The sequence below is a fragment of the Condylostylus longicornis genome, unplaced genomic scaffold (genome assembly GCF_029603195.1).
Source record: "Condylostylus longicornis isolate FDR11 unplaced genomic scaffold, ASM2960319v2 ptg000055l, whole genome shotgun sequence".
Taxonomy (NCBI): domain Eukaryota; kingdom Metazoa; phylum Arthropoda; class Insecta; order Diptera; family Dolichopodidae; genus Condylostylus; species Condylostylus longicornis.
Genome location: NW_026578024.1, coordinates 998,955 through 1,017,888, shown reverse-complemented (window position 1 = coordinate 1,017,888; position 18,934 = coordinate 998,955). Strand labels below are relative to the sequence as shown.

At 25.5% G+C, this 18,934-nt stretch overlaps 1 protein-coding gene across 9 annotated transcripts in view; it reads right to left on the bottom strand.

Annotated features, from left to right (window-relative positions):
- LOC129611654 (serine-rich adhesin for platelets) overlaps positions 1 to 18,934 on the bottom strand; it is a 103,873-nt gene that overhangs the window by 67,621 nt on the left and 17,318 nt on the right. For 4 of the 9 annotated variants that reach the window (XM_055524895.1, XM_055524886.1, XM_055524894.1 and 1 more), the window contains exon 2: positions 6,655 to 6,717. The exons of the other annotated variants lie outside the window; for them this stretch is intronic. The gene's annotated coding sequence lies outside the window, so the exon portion shown is untranslated. The remainder of the gene's footprint in view (positions 1 to 6,654; positions 6,718 to 18,934) is intronic. 9 annotated transcript variants of the gene reach the window in all.

Genomic DNA, 18,934 nt, shown 5'->3' with positions numbered 1-18,934 from the left:
CCAGTTGTATGAGGCAATACATACATACATGTTATTATGTAAACAACACTTACTATAGTAAACACATGCAAACATTAGTATTATGGAATTTAAATGGAATGCAAACAATCATATACAGTCTTGCTCATTAAAATAGCACACTATGTAAAATTACGAAAAAAAGTGTTTGGATTGTTAAAAAACTTCCATGTTCTTACTTATTCTTATGTGATGTAGGTAAATTTTGTAATTTCAACTCAAAGTCGAACTTTTGCATTAGATTTTTTTTTGTTTACTGATTTTGTTGCCCTTTTTTATTATATTTGTTTTTAAGGGCACAGTTAGTCCTGTGCTCATTTAAATAGCACACTTTAATAAAGGAAGCTAATACATTATTACACAACAATAATTGTTTCCGATTGTTATAAAATAGCAAATTTAAAATTAAATTTAGAAGTTTGAGACAATTTTTAGTTTGGAATCATGGGTAGGTCTAAGCATATCAGCCCTAAAAAGAGATCGTGGATCTTAAAATTAAAATCCGAAAAAATTGGTTTCGGAAATTTCTAAAATTGATGACTGGTCTAGATGTGCTGTTTATAATGCAATACATTATTTCTCAACACACAATACTTGTGAAAAAATATTACAGCAGCGGAAACCCAGAAAAACCACTGCATGTGAGGATTATTTGCTAATAAATATGACGAAAAAGGACCCATTTGTAACATGTCCACAAATTAAATCCAAATTGGAATATGAACATAACGTGATAATTAGTCCCCCCACTATACGACGTCGTTTGAATGAAGTGGAATTAAGAGGGTCCATACCACAAGCCAAGCCATTTGTTTCGCAAAAAAATCCAAAAGTCAGAATTTTATTTCCAAAAACTTATGGCAAAAATTGTGTAAATTTTTGAAAAAATGTGCTTTGGTCGGATGAATCTAAGTTAAATCGAATGGGATCTGACGGAAATAAACATGTTTGGGGTCCATCTAACCAAAAGTTCGATTCAAAGTATACTACAAAAACTGTAAAGCATGGCGGTGATAATGTTATGGTGTGGGCAACTTTTTCCTGGCATGGTACTGGCGCGGTTGTGCGAATAACTACAAAAATAGATCGTTTTCTTTACAAATCAATATTGAAGTAGCATTTAGAGCCCTTTGCTGATAATAACATGACGTTGTCTAGGACATTTATGCATGAGAACGATCCCAAGCACACATAAAATTTAGTAAAATCACGGCTCAATCAACAGAAAATTAAGGTTTTGGGTTGGCCTGCTCAAAACCCAGACCTCAATCCGATTGAGAATCTGTGGAAGGATGTAGATGCTTATGTACAAATAAAAAAAAAACAAAGAATTGGAATGAATTATGATCCGTTATAAAGAAAGGTGGGAGTCCATTCCTCCCGAAAGATGTAGAGCTCTTGTGGAAAGTTTACCACGAAGATTGAGTACAGTTTTATCTAACAATGGTTGCCCAACCAAATACTAAACGACTAATTTAAAAAAAAAATGATTTTTGCTAAATATTGTCTTATTTTATTAACATTCTTATACTCGTACGTGTGCTATTTTAATGAGCACCTGAATTTCAACTATTTTTAAAAAAGTACTCTATTTTATTGTTAATTCTTATTTTTTGTTTCTTAAATGAAGTTATGTTCTTTGTTTTAGTTAATTTAAATAAATTTATGTTACAATTTTTTTAATATTACCTAAAATTTACGTTTTTTTTTAACATTTTGAATTTTTTCTGAAAGTGTGCTATTTTAATGAGCAAGACTTACAAATATTAAAAAATATAAATTCAAATAATCGAACACTATAATTAACACATAAATATGCATACGTTACATATATTTTTGACACATAAATACATACATTTATATAAAACGTAATCTTAGTCATATGTTCACTCCCTTCACTTCGCGTAACCCTCCTATATATATTCTTCCAAATATGCTCTACTACTTTTTTCAAATGGAACGCGAACAACATACAAAATGGTATATCCATATATATACGCATTATTTAACAGTTTACCTTCAATTACATGAAAAGAGCTGGCAGGTAAGTTACAGCTACGCTTATAGAGTAGTAAAAAACCAAACTTAGAAATTTAAAAATGTATGTATAAAAATTTAATAATTTATTCAAGTGAAAATATGTTGATGTAGATGATGCTAGATAAATAGAAATATTATATGCTATTAAAAGAGACGCACATCTCGAAAGCATACATATACATACATTGTGTTAAAATCTGAACCAATTAAAAATTTGATTTTATTTGACAAAGTTTATAAATTCCATGATAATAAATTGAATAATATTGAAAATTTAATTTGGACTGCGAAACTTCAAAAAATTGAGTGTTTTTTAAATAATGAATCAACTATCTTTTACATTCGAGTTAAAAAATCTATTTAAGTTGTGTTGATAAATAAAGATTTGACACCGATACTTCTGTAGTGCTCTGAATATTGTACATGTTACATGCATATGTACAAGTTTACATACATATCTACTAAGTTTTTGGATTTAGAGAAAGTAGAGAAACAATTGCAAACAAGAAAATATGAGAGCAGAAAATATGCGAACAGTCATTTCAAAAAGCATAAAGAGAAAATTTGAAGAGAAAAATACCGTCTCTAATGATATTGCTAAGAAAAAAGAGAACCTATCTAAACAACAAACACATTTTTACAATTTGAATAAAAACTCAGTTTTTATTTGCCTTTTAAATATTATTGGTCCAGTTGTACATGTGTACTTAGTATACATATTAAGCGTTGGTTGATGTTGTGTATAGCATAATTATAAACTCAATGACAAAATAATAACGACTTTTTTAAAATTTATTAAGCATCTTACGAAAATTTAATATTTCATTATTAAAATGACAACTTACTATAGCACATAAAATAGAAAAGAAGAATAATAAACCAACAATAGAAAAATCATAAAATAATGACGTATCAAAAATTAAACACGTTATTTTTTTTTCTAAAAATTTTCAAATTCCATTTTCCAAAAAAATTTTATGGTACTTCAGACCTTGTTGATTTCCACCAGAAATATTATAATTTTACGTTATTTCTTTTGTTAAATGGAATTTTTATACCACCATAATGCATGCTTATTTCTTATTTATTTATTAAATTATATTATGTTGGCTTTTATTTTCAATTTAGCTGGTCTTTTGTAGATTTTGTAAAAAAATTATACAGCATTGAGAGTGGCAATAAATCACAAATTAAAACTCGAAAATATTTTCAATTTTACGTGCTTATATACATATATTAGTAAAATCATTTTTGAAATATTCTCAAACAACATGCTAAATAAAGTAAAAAAAAATAATACTTTAAAAAAATAATACTAAAAAATAAAACTTTAATAATATTTAATTACCTCAATTATAGTTCATATGAATTCATAAAAATTATTTATGAAAACTTAACAAACATGAATTCTATGGATGCGATAAATGACACAAGTTCAATGTTATCATACAAATATCATATTTCGCTTCAGCTGTATCATGAATCTACATCTATAATGGACCCTAGTCGCAAAATGTTTGATAATAATTTCGGTTTTCCTAATAATCTTAGTTGAGTTAGACACTAATTTTTTTAATTTAATTAAAGATAGAGTAAATTAGACACAAATAAAAACCCAGCCTAGATGCTTGGACTAAATGTATTTTTAAACCAGACTTATAACTGGGGTCAACAAACGGACAGACTTGTCGTATGAAAACTATATTTTATATGATTTTCTATCGCGAAAATTTTTACATCAAAACTCATGAAAATTCATAATAATATGAGAAAGCTTAATTTTGTTTTACGGAAGATTCCCCTTACATGGTTTTATTTTACATTGTTAAAATGTTATTTAAATTGATTCATTTTTTATCATAGGCACCAATTTACCAAATATATTAAATTTATCAATATAATTGTAACTGTGTAATAAAATTTGTTACCCCTTTATCAATATTTAGGTAATTAACAAAGCTTAAAACCATTTCAAAAAATGTCTCAAAATTATTTAATCCAAATTATTATTTAATTATAATTAAAATCATTAGTCCATTTTACAAGTGTACACGTGTAGTTTTGTATGTGTCTATTTTTGTGATTTCCAGCCCATTTCGTCACTAATAAAATTAAGGATTTTTGTTTTCGAAAATATCAATTTATATTTGAAGATTAAAGTAATTTTTTTAGTTGATTAATGTGATACCCGTCGATATTATTTTTTCCACAAATTATCTTTTGAGAAAAAATATAAATATTACGCAAATGTTTGACTTATAACACAAAATATAAAATACAGTGTATCTGTGCACTGCTTACATAGTGAATCTTTTTGAATAAAAAAAGTACACATATTTTGTGACCTTGGGCATTTATACACCCAAATTAATAATGAATTAATAATGATTGCCTTTTGATGTATACAAACATTATCATTTAAATAAACACACGATTATGTGACATAATATTAGTCATAAAAAGTTTTACCTGATATTTCGAAATTTTCAATATTTTGTAAATACATTTGTATAAAAAGTTATTTGCCAACATATTAAACATGTTGTTTAATATAAGTTTATTGTTTACACTAATCTGAAATCCTTAAAATTCAGTACAAGTACGTTGTGATCTTAGACAATATTATACAACTAGACGTTATCGCTTTGCAAATTGAATTAAAAAACGCATAGTAGAGCAACCCATGTATACAAAAGGCACAAAATTTTATAAGCATTTTATATTGGTAAGCATTTGACTATTGTATAGTATCTTGTTTATTTTTTATTTAACCATAGCCCCAATTTAGCAATATTTTCTGAAATTTCAAATTGTCATTCCAACTTTTAATATTTTTTTACAAGAACTTAATATAAATAAGAAAATTAAACCAACTTAAAAGTTTATTATTACTTTATCAGACGAGCAGATCACTTTCTAAAAGACCCATTAAAACACCTTTTATTTAATTTATAAACAATTTCCAGATTTTTTTACATTACACTAAAAGTTAACAAAAAATGAAAACCACATACACACCAAATCTCTTAGAAAAATCCAAAATAGACCCTAATGGTTTGCACACAATGTAAATTTAATCTATTTTTACTTTTTATTAATACAATCAACAATATTTTTTGAAGACCACAAAAGGCGCTTTTATTTTTCTTTTTTTAGCTTTTATTTACTTTTCTAAAAAATTTTTGAAAAAAAAGTGCTTATTAGTTTCACTCTGTCCGTCGTCCGTCTGTTTACAAAACTTCTACACCCTTGAAGATAGAAAGCTGAAATTTTGTATGTAAATAGATCTTTACTAGAAACTTATTTCCGTAGAACAAAATTTTTACCTATCTCCCCCCCTCTAGAAGTTTTTGAAATTTTGCAAACGCATAAAGGGAGCGGCTTGCTTCCCCTAGCTTCCCTTTATACTATAGTTAAACTTAAGAAAAACAAAATGGCCGTTCAAATTTACCGTTATCTAAAATCTTTTTTTTCCAAATTTTTGATTTCGTTTTTCTTCTAGACCCCAGCCTGTAGAAGCTTGAAGTTTTAGGGGCTTATAGACATTAACAAATAGTTCGTTTCGTTAGAAGAAAATTTTTTTCCATCTTCACCCCCTCTCAAGTTATTGCCTCTTGAAATTTGTAAAATTTGAATTTTTGGCGCCATATATTTCCGAAACCGCAAACGTTTTGAAATTTCTATAAACATAAAAAACTAGCGGTAAATTCCATGACATTAACAAATATAATTATTTTTCTTAACTCACACAATTAACTCTTAAAATCGGGCATTATGTTAACCCCTCTTTATATTAATTTTTGCTCTATTTCAAATACTGCATAAATTATTCATCCTAAATATATGCAATCCTAGAATATATATATAATAAATATATGCAATCCTAGAAATAGTTAAATATGAATGAAAATAATTTTAATAGTGGGATAGGTATACATAGACTGTATTTAAAAGCAGAATTTTCACTTGTTGAATGGAAAAGTGCTACAATACAAACAATTGGTTTGACCCAACTTTATTTTAATGTGCAATTTATGGTTCTAATTTTAAAAGTTTATTTCGTAGAATTTTAATAAAAATTTTTAGTTTTTGTTTTCTTAATGATAAAAAATTTTGGTCTCGAAAGAAACACAAATACCAATTCCTACAGAAAAAGGAAAAATCACTTTACTTTCGAATGTTTACACACTTTACAAACTTGTAACATTTTATACGTTCTTATTATACAATTTATTATATTCTGATTTTGAGCATTGACCACTTCCTAAACGTTTCATAAATAAAAGCAAATTAAAGAATATACATTTTTAATGTGGTATCATAAACTATGACAATAACCTAGCAGAAAGTCTAAGAGTATTGTGTAATTTTCTTAAATATTTTGTTATTGTATTAGTATGAACTGACGATTCTATAGCTTAAATTAAAAAAGTATTGCATTGTAAGTACAATCATAATACCTCGATCTTATTTACAACTGCAACAAAATCCGAATTATATAAATAATTCGGCTTGAATCTAGTTTCAAAAAATATAATAGCTTAAATTTTTAAATATTTTATTATTGATTTTTTAATTCAATTTTCTAAGACTCACACTTGCTTATTTACGAATGTACCACGGGCAGTTGAAAGAGTGAAATTGAAAAAGTTGCCTCACCTGAAAGAAAGAAAAATATAATACTAAATTATTTTACAATAAAATTTACAAAAAATATTAAATTTTAGCATAAATGCGATGAAAATGTTAGGAAAAAGTTAGGAATTGCACATAACCAGCACCGTTAACCATATCTTAAAAAATTTACAAATTCTAACATTTAGAATGCTTCTTTTCTCATAATGATGACAAAAGAGTTATGGAAGAGCCCCATATAACACCAAATTAAGTCGCTGATAACTCCAAATTTTTTTTTTTCTCACCCAAAATATTACACAAGTTGTTAAAAAAATTGAATTTATTTATCCAAATATAATACCCTCATAAACCAAGAATAAATACACATAGCTTCAATATAAACAATTTTTTAATATAAATAAATTTTGGTACCGATATAAATAAATTAAGTATGAAATTAAAAATTTTGTTTATAAACATTTCTTAAAACAAAAACAAGCTAATAAATTTTATAAACATCCACATAATTGCAAAAATTACCAACAAGAAGGTTATTTAAGATGTTAAATATAATTGATTTTTAAATTAATTATTTATTATAAGAGAGATAAGCACCTTTTGTGATAGAGACATTTTTATAATAACATTTACTTACACTTATTTTACAAAAAATAAGCCGGCAAGAGAAAATATCATACGCAAGGTTTCTACTTATTTTTTCAAATTTCCGATACCTACTTAGGCCACCTTAAAATAAAGTTAAGTTTATAAAGAATTCAAAACAATTCGCCATTTTCGGTCTCCACTTTGGTTCTGTTTTTACAATTATTTATCCAAGTAGAAAAATAGTTATCTACTACAAAATGACTTAAGGTTCAAGTCTTTTTTTTTGCAGATTAGATTGAATAATCTTAATTTAGGAATATAAATTCTTTTTAAAACTTTTTAGATTTAAAATACACAGAGACAGCGATATATAAAAATAAATGAATTTCCAGTTTGACTTTCAAAACAAAAATCTTCAAAATTGAAAATTTACCAATCAAGTTATAAATTTCCAGATTTATATTTTTTATTGTCAATTCTCTAAATTATTTATTTTTCACTATAAATACACTTTATTTTGTTAATGTTTACCTTAATAAGACAGCAATTCATTCACTACGAAAATCTTTTTACGTAAACCTAATAGGGTAATGGCCTTTCAAAGCACAAAACTTAAAAAATAACTATTAATCACTTTGGTATTTGCTTTCAAAAATTTAAACACTAAAAATTTGACTAAAAATTTAAAATATACTAGAAAATGATTTATTATTAACACCTTTAACTTTAATATCTCAGAAATTTTTTGATTTCAATGTTAATTGCTTTTAATATTGAAAGTTAATTATTTTGTAATTGATAAATAAATTTATTATTATTTTAATAAACCTACTTATTTATTTTCTATTCATATTGGTTAATTAAGTTATCCCCCATTAATCGGCGTTTTTCGAGTTTCAAAAAAAAAAAAAGAAGTTATCTTACAAGGTAAATCTGATAGCAGCACTCAACAATCACCGCCCTTGCAAAAAAAACTTCACAATTTACCTGGTACCAAAGATCATTATCACTATTGAATTACATTTATACAATCGCACTTCCTTGATAATACGGCAAACTCAAAACAAGTTTTTACGTAACTTTAAAAAGGAAACGAGAGCATCAAAACTATTTTTTACACGCATTTTATGCAATTGCAAAGACAAACAGAGAAACGTAGAACACGCTCAACATTTCTATTCAATAAATTATTTCACATCATTAAAAAAAAATCTCTATTAAAAATTATTAAATAATTACAATTTGTCCTCCTTTTCTTTTCTGAAATATTTCAAAAAAATTAGTGAACACTACCAGCTTATATAGACGTCATTTTTATTCTTGTCAGTTGTAGTCGAGTCACAAAATTTAATTGTTCAAATTATACAATAGTTTTATTATATTTATTATTTGTATTTAATAAATTCAACTTGATTTTTCTTCTCTGTTCAAAAATAATAAAAAGAAAACAAAGAGTTAAAAATAAATTACATGATTTTTTATGTAACCGGTCCACCTACAGTTATTTACTTAGAGGTGAAATAAAATTTTTTTTTCTTTAAAAAAAAGAAGATTTTTTGGATTTTTTTGTTAAATAAAAAGAAAAAAGTAAAAATTTATGAAGAGATGAACAATCGCAATCTACAATATTAAATTTAATCAAGTGAATTTTATAAATCTAAATTAAGGATGGTTCTAAAACTAAAGTGAAAAGATTTCTTAGATGCACATATAAACAGCTTAAATTCATTTGATGACAAGGCCAAATAAACTTTTTGTTAAGTATATGTTTTGTTTATTTTATAATGTGTTGATATTTTAAAGAATGATTTTCCAATTAAATTACGCGCATCAATATCTTATACTTTATCAATATTTCAGCATGATAAACGTAAAACGAAGAACGCGAATCAAAAATTACTTTATAACTTTAATTGACCATTTGCAGTACGTTGTGCACAATGATTTTCAGTTTTAAAATAAATTTTTTTATATGACTTAGCAATTAAAAATTCAATCAATTCAAATTTCGAAACTTGACCACAAGAATTAAGTATCTAAACAAAATCTAAGTAACAAAAAATTTTTAAGGATTTCTCCGTTTCTCTACATTCTTTTTTAAAAATATAGTTTTACTGGCATCTCTAGTTATACTTTCTTGTAAAATTATGTAACGCAATTTATCAGATATCTATAACGTTTTCAAAAGTTCACCTTCTTTTTTATCCATTATTTGTTTTAGCCCGTCATTTTAAATTTGTTATTCAATCCAAAAAAAAATTTTTTCTATTTTTAATTCAAAATATTTATTTTGCAATAATTATTTTTTTTTTCTTTAAATAAAAAAACAAAATAATAAAAATATTTAGTTTATAACAAAAGAAAAATTAATAACAAAAATGAAAAGAAGAAAATTCGCGAAAGAACGCGAATGAATCGTGGCAGTATTCAATAATAAAATTACAAAGAAAAAAATATTTTTGTTTGAATTATAATTAACGCGTATAATCAATTGTCTAAAATCAAGAAAACTATTGAAAATTATACAACGTTCGAACAAGCGCAAAAGCACAATCACTTTGCACTTTGAGTTCTTACATTGCAAATAATATTTTTTAATATTAAATTTATTTTCAATTGAAATCACTAATTTATTTCGTTATGAATTACTTTTGCTAAACTTTTATAATGAAAATAACCATAAGCAGGTGAATACAAAATAATTTATTGACAGAAAATCTAACAAAACAAAACAAAAAATTTAAAAAGGATTGAGAAAATATTGCGTTACATAACCAATAAAGAAAACTTCGATTACTTTCATTAGATTGCAAATACAAGAAAGCAACATTATTAAATAATTTGAAAACACGTTCACACAAAATTCCACATTTTTCAGCTCATGTAAAAGAATCAAATATTTTGTGAAATCTTTGATTTCAAATTATTTTTAAAAGTTCATTAATTTCTCAAAAATAAAAAATCGTTGTAAAACAAATCACGTTATTAAACTTTTTACTAAACTATGTACATATTTTTTTGCAAATATTGTTTTCGTAAATTATAAATTGGTGTTATTTATTTAATCGTCCGATAAAAAAAGCCCAATATACATACACAGTAGAAATTAAACAAAAATGTTGCCAATTTCCTCTTATTATTAATCAACTAGTTTTTTGCTTTGCATCCTAAAATTTTAGTTCATTATGTCATACCTATAAGAAATTTTTTTTAAAGGGAACTTTAAACAAGCCGGATGTTTATAATTAACTCTCGTTCAAACATGAATTAAAAACTGTTTAAAAAAAATTTAATACATACAGGAGGTATATTTAACCTGAAACATGCAATAACAACCAATTTTAAATTAAAGCAAACGCTATATTATAAAAGAAAGATGTACAATGCTAAAAACCTAAATTTCTGAAAATTTCTCAACATGCAATCCCTTTTATATTCCTTTCAAATAGACATATTCCAGAAAATGCTTCCAATTTTTTTATCAAATAGCAAAATATTATAAAAATCACAACAGAAGTGTTATTATTTTAACTTTAATGCAATAGTAATTTCTCAAATTAACCAGCCCACCTACAAATTAATAATTTCTTCTGAAAAATGATTAACTTTTGTTATATTTTTATTTCTACTTCTTGTCTTCATTTTAAATTCTACTTTTAAATCACATCGAAAATATAAGTGTGTTATGGATCACGTTCCTCAAGTTTTATTTTGCATCAATGCGGGTTCCATTTCTGTAGAACTTTTGTGAACGGCGCTTATTGTGAACGGCCCAATTCGTTTCGATTTTCTTCTTATGATAGTGACTTTTACCGGTTCCTGGCTAATAATCTGGGTAATCTGCTATAGAGTTCTGTATTTGTCATTCGCTTACGCCAGTGCACGTTGTAGATAACTCATAATTACTTGTTTAGTATTTCTTGGAGCTTCTAAGTGTCGCTTTTTCGTATGAGCCAGATCTCACTCTCAAATACCAGGACCAAATTAGCGCAGTTGTTGAATACTCTCAGTTCTGTTGATTTGGCTAAGCGTACTAATTTTCAGATCTTTTCAAGTTTCAATTTCATAATTAACATAACATAAACTCTTTAAAAAATTGTCGCTGCAAAATTCTTAATAATCTGGGTATTTAAATAAAATAAACACTTGTTGGATTTTATTTAAAATAATGAACATAAAATAATAAATTGAGAAAAAAACAACTGAATAAATTTAAAACAGATCTCATTTTTGCTAATGTATTTTTCATAGGTCTTACAATAATAATTCCAACTCTTCTTTTTTTTTGTGTTTAAATGTTTTCTCAATATTTTGGGACTGCACTTATAAAATTTCTTTTGAAAAAAAAGCTACCGCCAAAATCATTAATTGAGCTATGCTGTTTCTTTTATTTTAAATTTTATTGTATACTTTTTTATTTTATTTGTTATGTCACCATTCATTTATAATTCAGTTGAGGTCTCACCACTTTACCTCGTTCATACCTTAATTGAAATTGTGTAACACTTCTTCTATTGCATACATAAAAGTACGGTTTTTTTTTGTACCCAACATAACACGGTTGGAGAAAACTTACACGTATAACGTATACCTACATAATTTACATGTATACAAGTATAAAGCATACTCGTATTATGTACGTTATTAATTTTTAAACTGTTTTTATTTTTACAGTTTACAAATTTGGAGAGATTATTTTGCTTATTTTTTCATAATAATTAGAGATAAACCACAAACGTACGTAAATTATGTAGAAATTAAAAAAAAATAAAAAATAAAAACGAAAATGGGAGTTATTACAATATCCTACATAAGTTAACATAATTTTTTTCATGGCTTGATATAATCGTCTCATCATAATAATCATTATCACTCATAAATATTATCGTAATCATCAAGATAAATTTGAAAAATTATATCAGACTTAATATTTTCTTTTGATTCCTACTTTATTACAAACGCACACGTACATGCATACATACACTTTTAGATTCAATTTTACAGTAGGTAGTAGGTGCACTATGGAATTCGTAATTAATTGATGAAAACAATAATAAGAGTAGAAATGAAAATAAGAGATAATATTAAATTTGCATAATTTTTGGGGAGAAAATATAAAGAGACAAAATTAATCGCTTTGAAATTAATTTTTATTTAAATATTTTACATTTAATTAACATTTATATTCTTGTACGTGTGTATATAGAAACACAAGTAACATTTTGATATTATGAATGCGATTGTAACTTTATTATGAACTTACTGTTGTTTGTTTGATGTTTACATTTATTACATAAAATTATATTGAATTTACATTAAAATATGGTTAACGAAATATTTTATTATGATTTCAATAAAATATTAACAATAAAATAAAATTTAATTAAAATTTGTTATCTGATATGTACATATATTATAAATTGTGTGTTGAAAGAGGTTAATGAATTATGTAGTTCACCTGAAATATAAAGTAAAAAAAATAAACTTGGGTCAAACCAGTGGTTTTTAAGGAAGCACTCTTCCCTTCAAATAATGTAAATACTGCTTGTAAAAATAATCTACTACGATATTTAAATTAGTTTCGTTATAATATACCAAATTCCATATAATTAACTATTCCATATATGTACATATTTAGAATAAGTAAAAAAATGGAAAGAAGGATTAGCATATTGGTTAAATTGGACGGTTAAGCCAACGGGTTAAAAAAATAGTTATATATTTTGACAGCATGATATTTACCGTTAACGTTCTGCATCTATAGAAATTTAGAAAAGCTTGTAATTTCAGAAATATAAGGTGCTAAAAATACAAATTATACAAATTACGGGTGGCGATAACTTGAGAGGAGAACAATTTAAGAAAAAAATTTTCTTTCAAAAAAATGAACTGTTTATCTTTATGGATACGGACAGACGGACGGAAAGAGTGAAAAGTACTAAAAAACGAGAAATATAAATTTTGTCAGATTCTTTATTTCATTTTGAAAGGAAAATAACGTGAGAAAAATTGAAATTTCGAAATTATTAAGTAACTTGCGAATACATATGTATTTATATAGGTAAAATAATGTTTACAGGCAGTAACAGAAAAACGACGCTCCTTTTGCATTTTCAAATGCAGTATTAAAAATATTAGCACAATTCAAATGAAACTTAAAAAAAAAGATTCTTTGTAATAAAATTCTAACAGTTGTATAATTAAAGCTTCTTATATTAGATTAATAGTAGAAATTTATATATGAAACATGCTTATTATATTTTATCTGCAATTAATGCAGGACCTTTTCTTATTCCTTGGCAAAAACTGAGGATAAAATGAGCTGTGTCTTCATATTTCGATATTTATTATCACCACTATACCCTACAGCAAAACCTCTTGACTAGATTCACATTTGAATTACTAAACTATATAAATTTACTTCAAAAATCAATTCGGGTTATTTATACAGATACAAACTTATTTTGACCAATTCATAATGTCGTCTACACCTTTCGACGTAATTCTGATGACGACTCTATTTTTTATTCAAATAAACAAGCTCTAACCTTCAAAAAAACTACATTAAATTAATGAACTCACTTTACGTAATATGTTACCTAAGCATAATGTAATTTTGAATTCAACTCTAAAAGCAGAAAACACCACGAAGTCTGACTGTCGTGTTTTGCTACAATTTTAATTTTTAAAAAAATATAATTGAAGATATTTAAATTTTTTAAAACATCCAACAAAATAATTTTTCACAATATCACCGGATAATTTATCAACTGCTGCAATAAATAACTTACCAATTATTATAGCTACATGAAAACATTTAAAAAACACCATCTATCAAAGCTGTATGAAAAAAAAATTCAAATAAGGTGGATGATGCATTATCTGACATCAAAAATATCCGTAAACACAAATAAAAATTGAATAATAATAAAAATTTTAAAAAATATAAAAAAAATTAAAACTTTCCCTATCTTTTTGACATAATAACAATTTTATAAACATAATAAAATTTTCTTTCATTCCATTTTACACAAGTTTTATTGAAAAAAGACATTGTTTATTACAACAAGAAATTTGTACTGCATATGCACAGCCAAGCAAAAAAGTTTCAAATGTATTGGAAATAAACTAAAGACATTTGTCTTTTACTAAGAAATTTGCTTATTATACACAAACTCACATGCAAAAGGAGAATCAAGTATTTACTTTGTCCACACAACAAAATCTGTGCTCAATATACATGACGTTACGCGCATAGTACTCTTACCATCGTAAGAGTACTATACCGAAAGTAAAATTACAATTTTTGAATAGTAAATACTTACATATGTACATAGGTGGGGTTTTTTTGATTTTCTGTTAAGGCTTCGATCAAGTCAGTCGAAAAATTTTGCTTATTTGACCTGAAATATAATTACTATACGTCATTTTAGGTCTTCCAAGCTGACACAGCAAGAACTTAGTTTGAGTTTCTAGGTAATTTCAAGTAGTCAAGTATTCAAGCGGCTATTTAAACAAGGTAATAAATACATAACTGCAAAATTGAATCCCTACAAACATTTCAGAAACAAGAGAGTTAGTTGATGGATATGAATTTGCTGCTTGATTATAAAAGTAATCAGCATAATTACAAAAAATGCACACGATTTCTTTATTTTATTGATTTATAGTGTCATGTAATATGTAGATACATACATACACTTTACTTGTATACAAAATAATCATCGTTTCACTTTCTTGTATTGTACGAACAAAAACTTTTTTTAAAATTCGTTTTATTGCTTCACTACACAATTATAAAGGCAAATTTTACAAAAATGCCATTACTTAATATTGAAGAAGTCAAAACAATTTTAAAAAACAGATTACCTTTTTCTTTTTTACCTAAAATACGGAAATTGAACTAATAACCCTCAAAATATTTAACTATTTTTGATTCAATCAGTGGTCATATCAGGTTCCTTCAACTTTTGAATTGAATTTTGAATTATTTTTAAAATTTAAGTTTTAGTTTTGTATTTTTCTTATTGTATATTAATTTTTTTTGTGCATATGCCTACATACATACATATGTACATATGTGTAAATTATGGTTATAGCTAACTGTAAAATTTTATAATAAAAAATAAATATGTAGATGAGAAATTTACAAAATTTTATTGTTACTACCACAAATTAATTATTAATAAAAAAAATGTCGTGACATCTGCTTTTAAAACGAATAAGTTGAAAAATTTCCGCATAATGCGTTTTAAACATATTAATATTGTTGATATAATTCACACATAATATACATATGTATATGTGTGTATTTATGTACATACTTATGTACAATAAAATGCAAATTTGATTGAATTTAAATTCCAAATATCAACCTGTTTTAGCTGGGAACTATGTACATGTTATGTAGGTGTGTATGTATTTTAAATACTGCAATAACAACATTTTCCTATTTAATAATTCATCACAAATTTTTTATATATTTTATTTTCTATTTAACTTTTTTTCTTTGATTCAATTGAATTCACAGTGTTGAAAAAACCCCGTTTCATATTATTTTTATTACAAACTTACAACAATATTGTGAATTATTTTTTTGCCCATATCCATATGTAATCATGAATGTTACTTGAACTTTCGAAGTGTTTTAATTCAACATTTCAGGATTTTTCCATACAAAATATACATACATACATATGTATGTATACATTCAAAAAAACTTTCTTTCGCAGAAATTTATTAAGTGTAATAAAAATAAATAGAAAAAAAATAGCAATTATTATTATAATTTATTAAATTTTCCCGTTAAAAATCGCTTAAATCAAAATCAAAAACATTTTTTTTATAACGCAAGAAAACTAGTTAAAATTTTGAAATAATTTTCCAACTTTTGTAATAAATGCAACTTTACTATTGTTGAGTCCCTAATTAATTTGATCTGGTGCGGTGCAATTAGTAAATGTATTTGAACATACATGCATGAACATATGTATGTGCATGTCCAAAGGTTTAATTTATAAAGTACATATGCATCTTAATCCCTATTGATATATTATGTATATTAGCACGCACATATTTTACTATCTTTTTAAACAAAAAAACATTTTTATGTACATATGTGTTAATAAGTATTATTAATATATGTACATATGTAGTTAGTTTTAGAGGAAAGAACATTTTAGGAAATCAAACATAAAGACGAATTTCTTGTTGCCACTTCTACGAAACAACTCGCAGGCTAGGAATACTGACAATTTTTTCAGTTAACTTATATATAGTGTCTGAAGATCAAGTAACAGCCAAAGACAAAAATATTTTGAATTGATGAAAAGAACAATCCCTAACTTGGGGTTTTCTCACCATTCATTTGACACTCTCAGAAAAGCAAAAACTATATTTTTATTCGATTTCATGATAGACACAAACATTTATGCCACTAAATTTGAATAGATACATCAAATTTCAATATACATACATATGTACATATTGTACATAATGTATGTACAAATATGGCAGAGCACACATATGTATGTACAAACATGATACCAAAAATAAAAAAAAGAGTAAAAATTTAACATCTCAGCAAAATATATTGAAAAGTGTGATTAAAATAACGGAATAAACGAACATCATCAAGGTAATAAATATAAAAGTTTTTTTCGCTGCGTTTTAAATGACCGTTTTATAACACGAAATCACTTCTCAAATTTTGAAAGCATAGACTCATTTGGTGACTGTATTGGTAAATACACGATGACAGTACGGTGTGGTTACAATACAACGTGAAATTTTTTCGTTTCTTCTTTTGTTTTTCTTTTCAAGTTTTCAAGTTGTTTATCCATATTTGGATATTTTGGTTTTTGTACTTCATACATACATATGTACTCGTACATATAAGCGATTAAAAATAGTAAAGCGGTTACTTTTAATATATTTAAAGTACACGATGTTCCAGGTTCGCCATTTAATTTTTGTAAAAATCTCCTGAATAGAAATCACTTTTTAAAACAAAAATAATATTTAGCCATTATCCAATTGACGATATCAATTTAAGACGGTTTGGTTTTAAAAACAAATTTTTTTTCTACACTTTTTTAGGAATTTAAGGTTTGAAGTCAAATCCGTTGTTATAGTGATTCTAGAAAAAAGTTCTAAATAATTTCAAAAAAATTGAGTTAAAGGAATTTAAGATCTAAAAATGTGGTGCAAACGGTTACATATGTTTATAAACATAAATTTAGGTTATCGATAAGATCTATCGACTCGACTAGGTATTAGACATAAGGTCTGCAGTACTCCCCCGGAACCAATGTTAAATTTTATTAGGATTGAAGTGGGAGATTAATCGCATGTAATTTGACAAATAAGAGTACTATCTTTATAACTCGTATCCTCTCGTATAATCACACAATTCTTTCGTTCGGCGTCTCACTACTCCCATAAATATTAGTAAAGCAAATATTGACAATGTAGTTTTTCGCTTCTTTAAGATAAATAATAATTATTCTTCTGCCGTTTCTTCTCTATAACAACTTGTATAGATAATTTATATATATGTATTTTTTTTTAATTTAATTTTTAAAAAGTGTACTATTAGTCGTTGCTACTACTACGAGTATAGCGTGATGTAAAAAGGCGATCATGGTGTGGTCAACATTTTTCTTTATTGTTCTTCATTTTATTTTTATTGCTTCCAAACTTGTTCCATAAGGTACAAAATAAGAAAGAAAAGCAAAATAGTGATCGCATACATATATACATATATGTATACATACATACGTACTTACTAACAGTCACTGTGTTGCATGAGTTTAACTTTTTTTTTGGAAACATTCACTATTAGGGTATAAAAAATGATATTGAAACAAGAGTAAAAAAAATAACAACCATAATTAAATTGACGCAAAAACTAAACCAGTTTTATCAGTTGCTTTTTTATCTTATGAATATAATTTTTTGTTTTTGTTTTAAGTGAAATAAATTCAAATTTTTCTTTCACATTTTCTTTATACATATTTTAATTCAAATATTACGTGAATTCAGTTTTTAATAACATAAATAATATTTTTTAACCATGGAACAAAGCAACTACCACTTGCAGAATAATACAAAATTTGCTTTTTCTTTTTTCATAATTTTTCATCACAAATTACAAATTTCACATTCCATAATTAAAAAATAAATACTTATGCATGTGTGTAAGCATTAAAAATAATAAACAAACTTAAATTAATCAAACAGCGCTGAACTCTAAACGATATGCAGAATGTCACTTATGCGCGAAAAACATACACATTTGATACAAGATGTAGTGAAAGTAAATATAATTTTCCATTGAAAATGAAATTGATACCTTTTAAGTGTTATGCTCTCCTTCAAGAAATTCATTTTCCAATTTTTTTCTATTAAATTATCAAAGACATATTTGTTAAATAGATGAGTAGCTAATAGATTTTTTTTATAAATACATACATATGTACATTAATAAGTACTAGATTGTCATTTTCGAATTGTAAAAGCAAATTTTGATATCTATTTGTAACAATTGTTATCTAATATGCAATGTTTATTTTAAAATACATACATAAGAGGACATACCAAATAAAAAAAAATTTTGACTGCTGTCAAAATCTAATATGTATATTTAACTTAA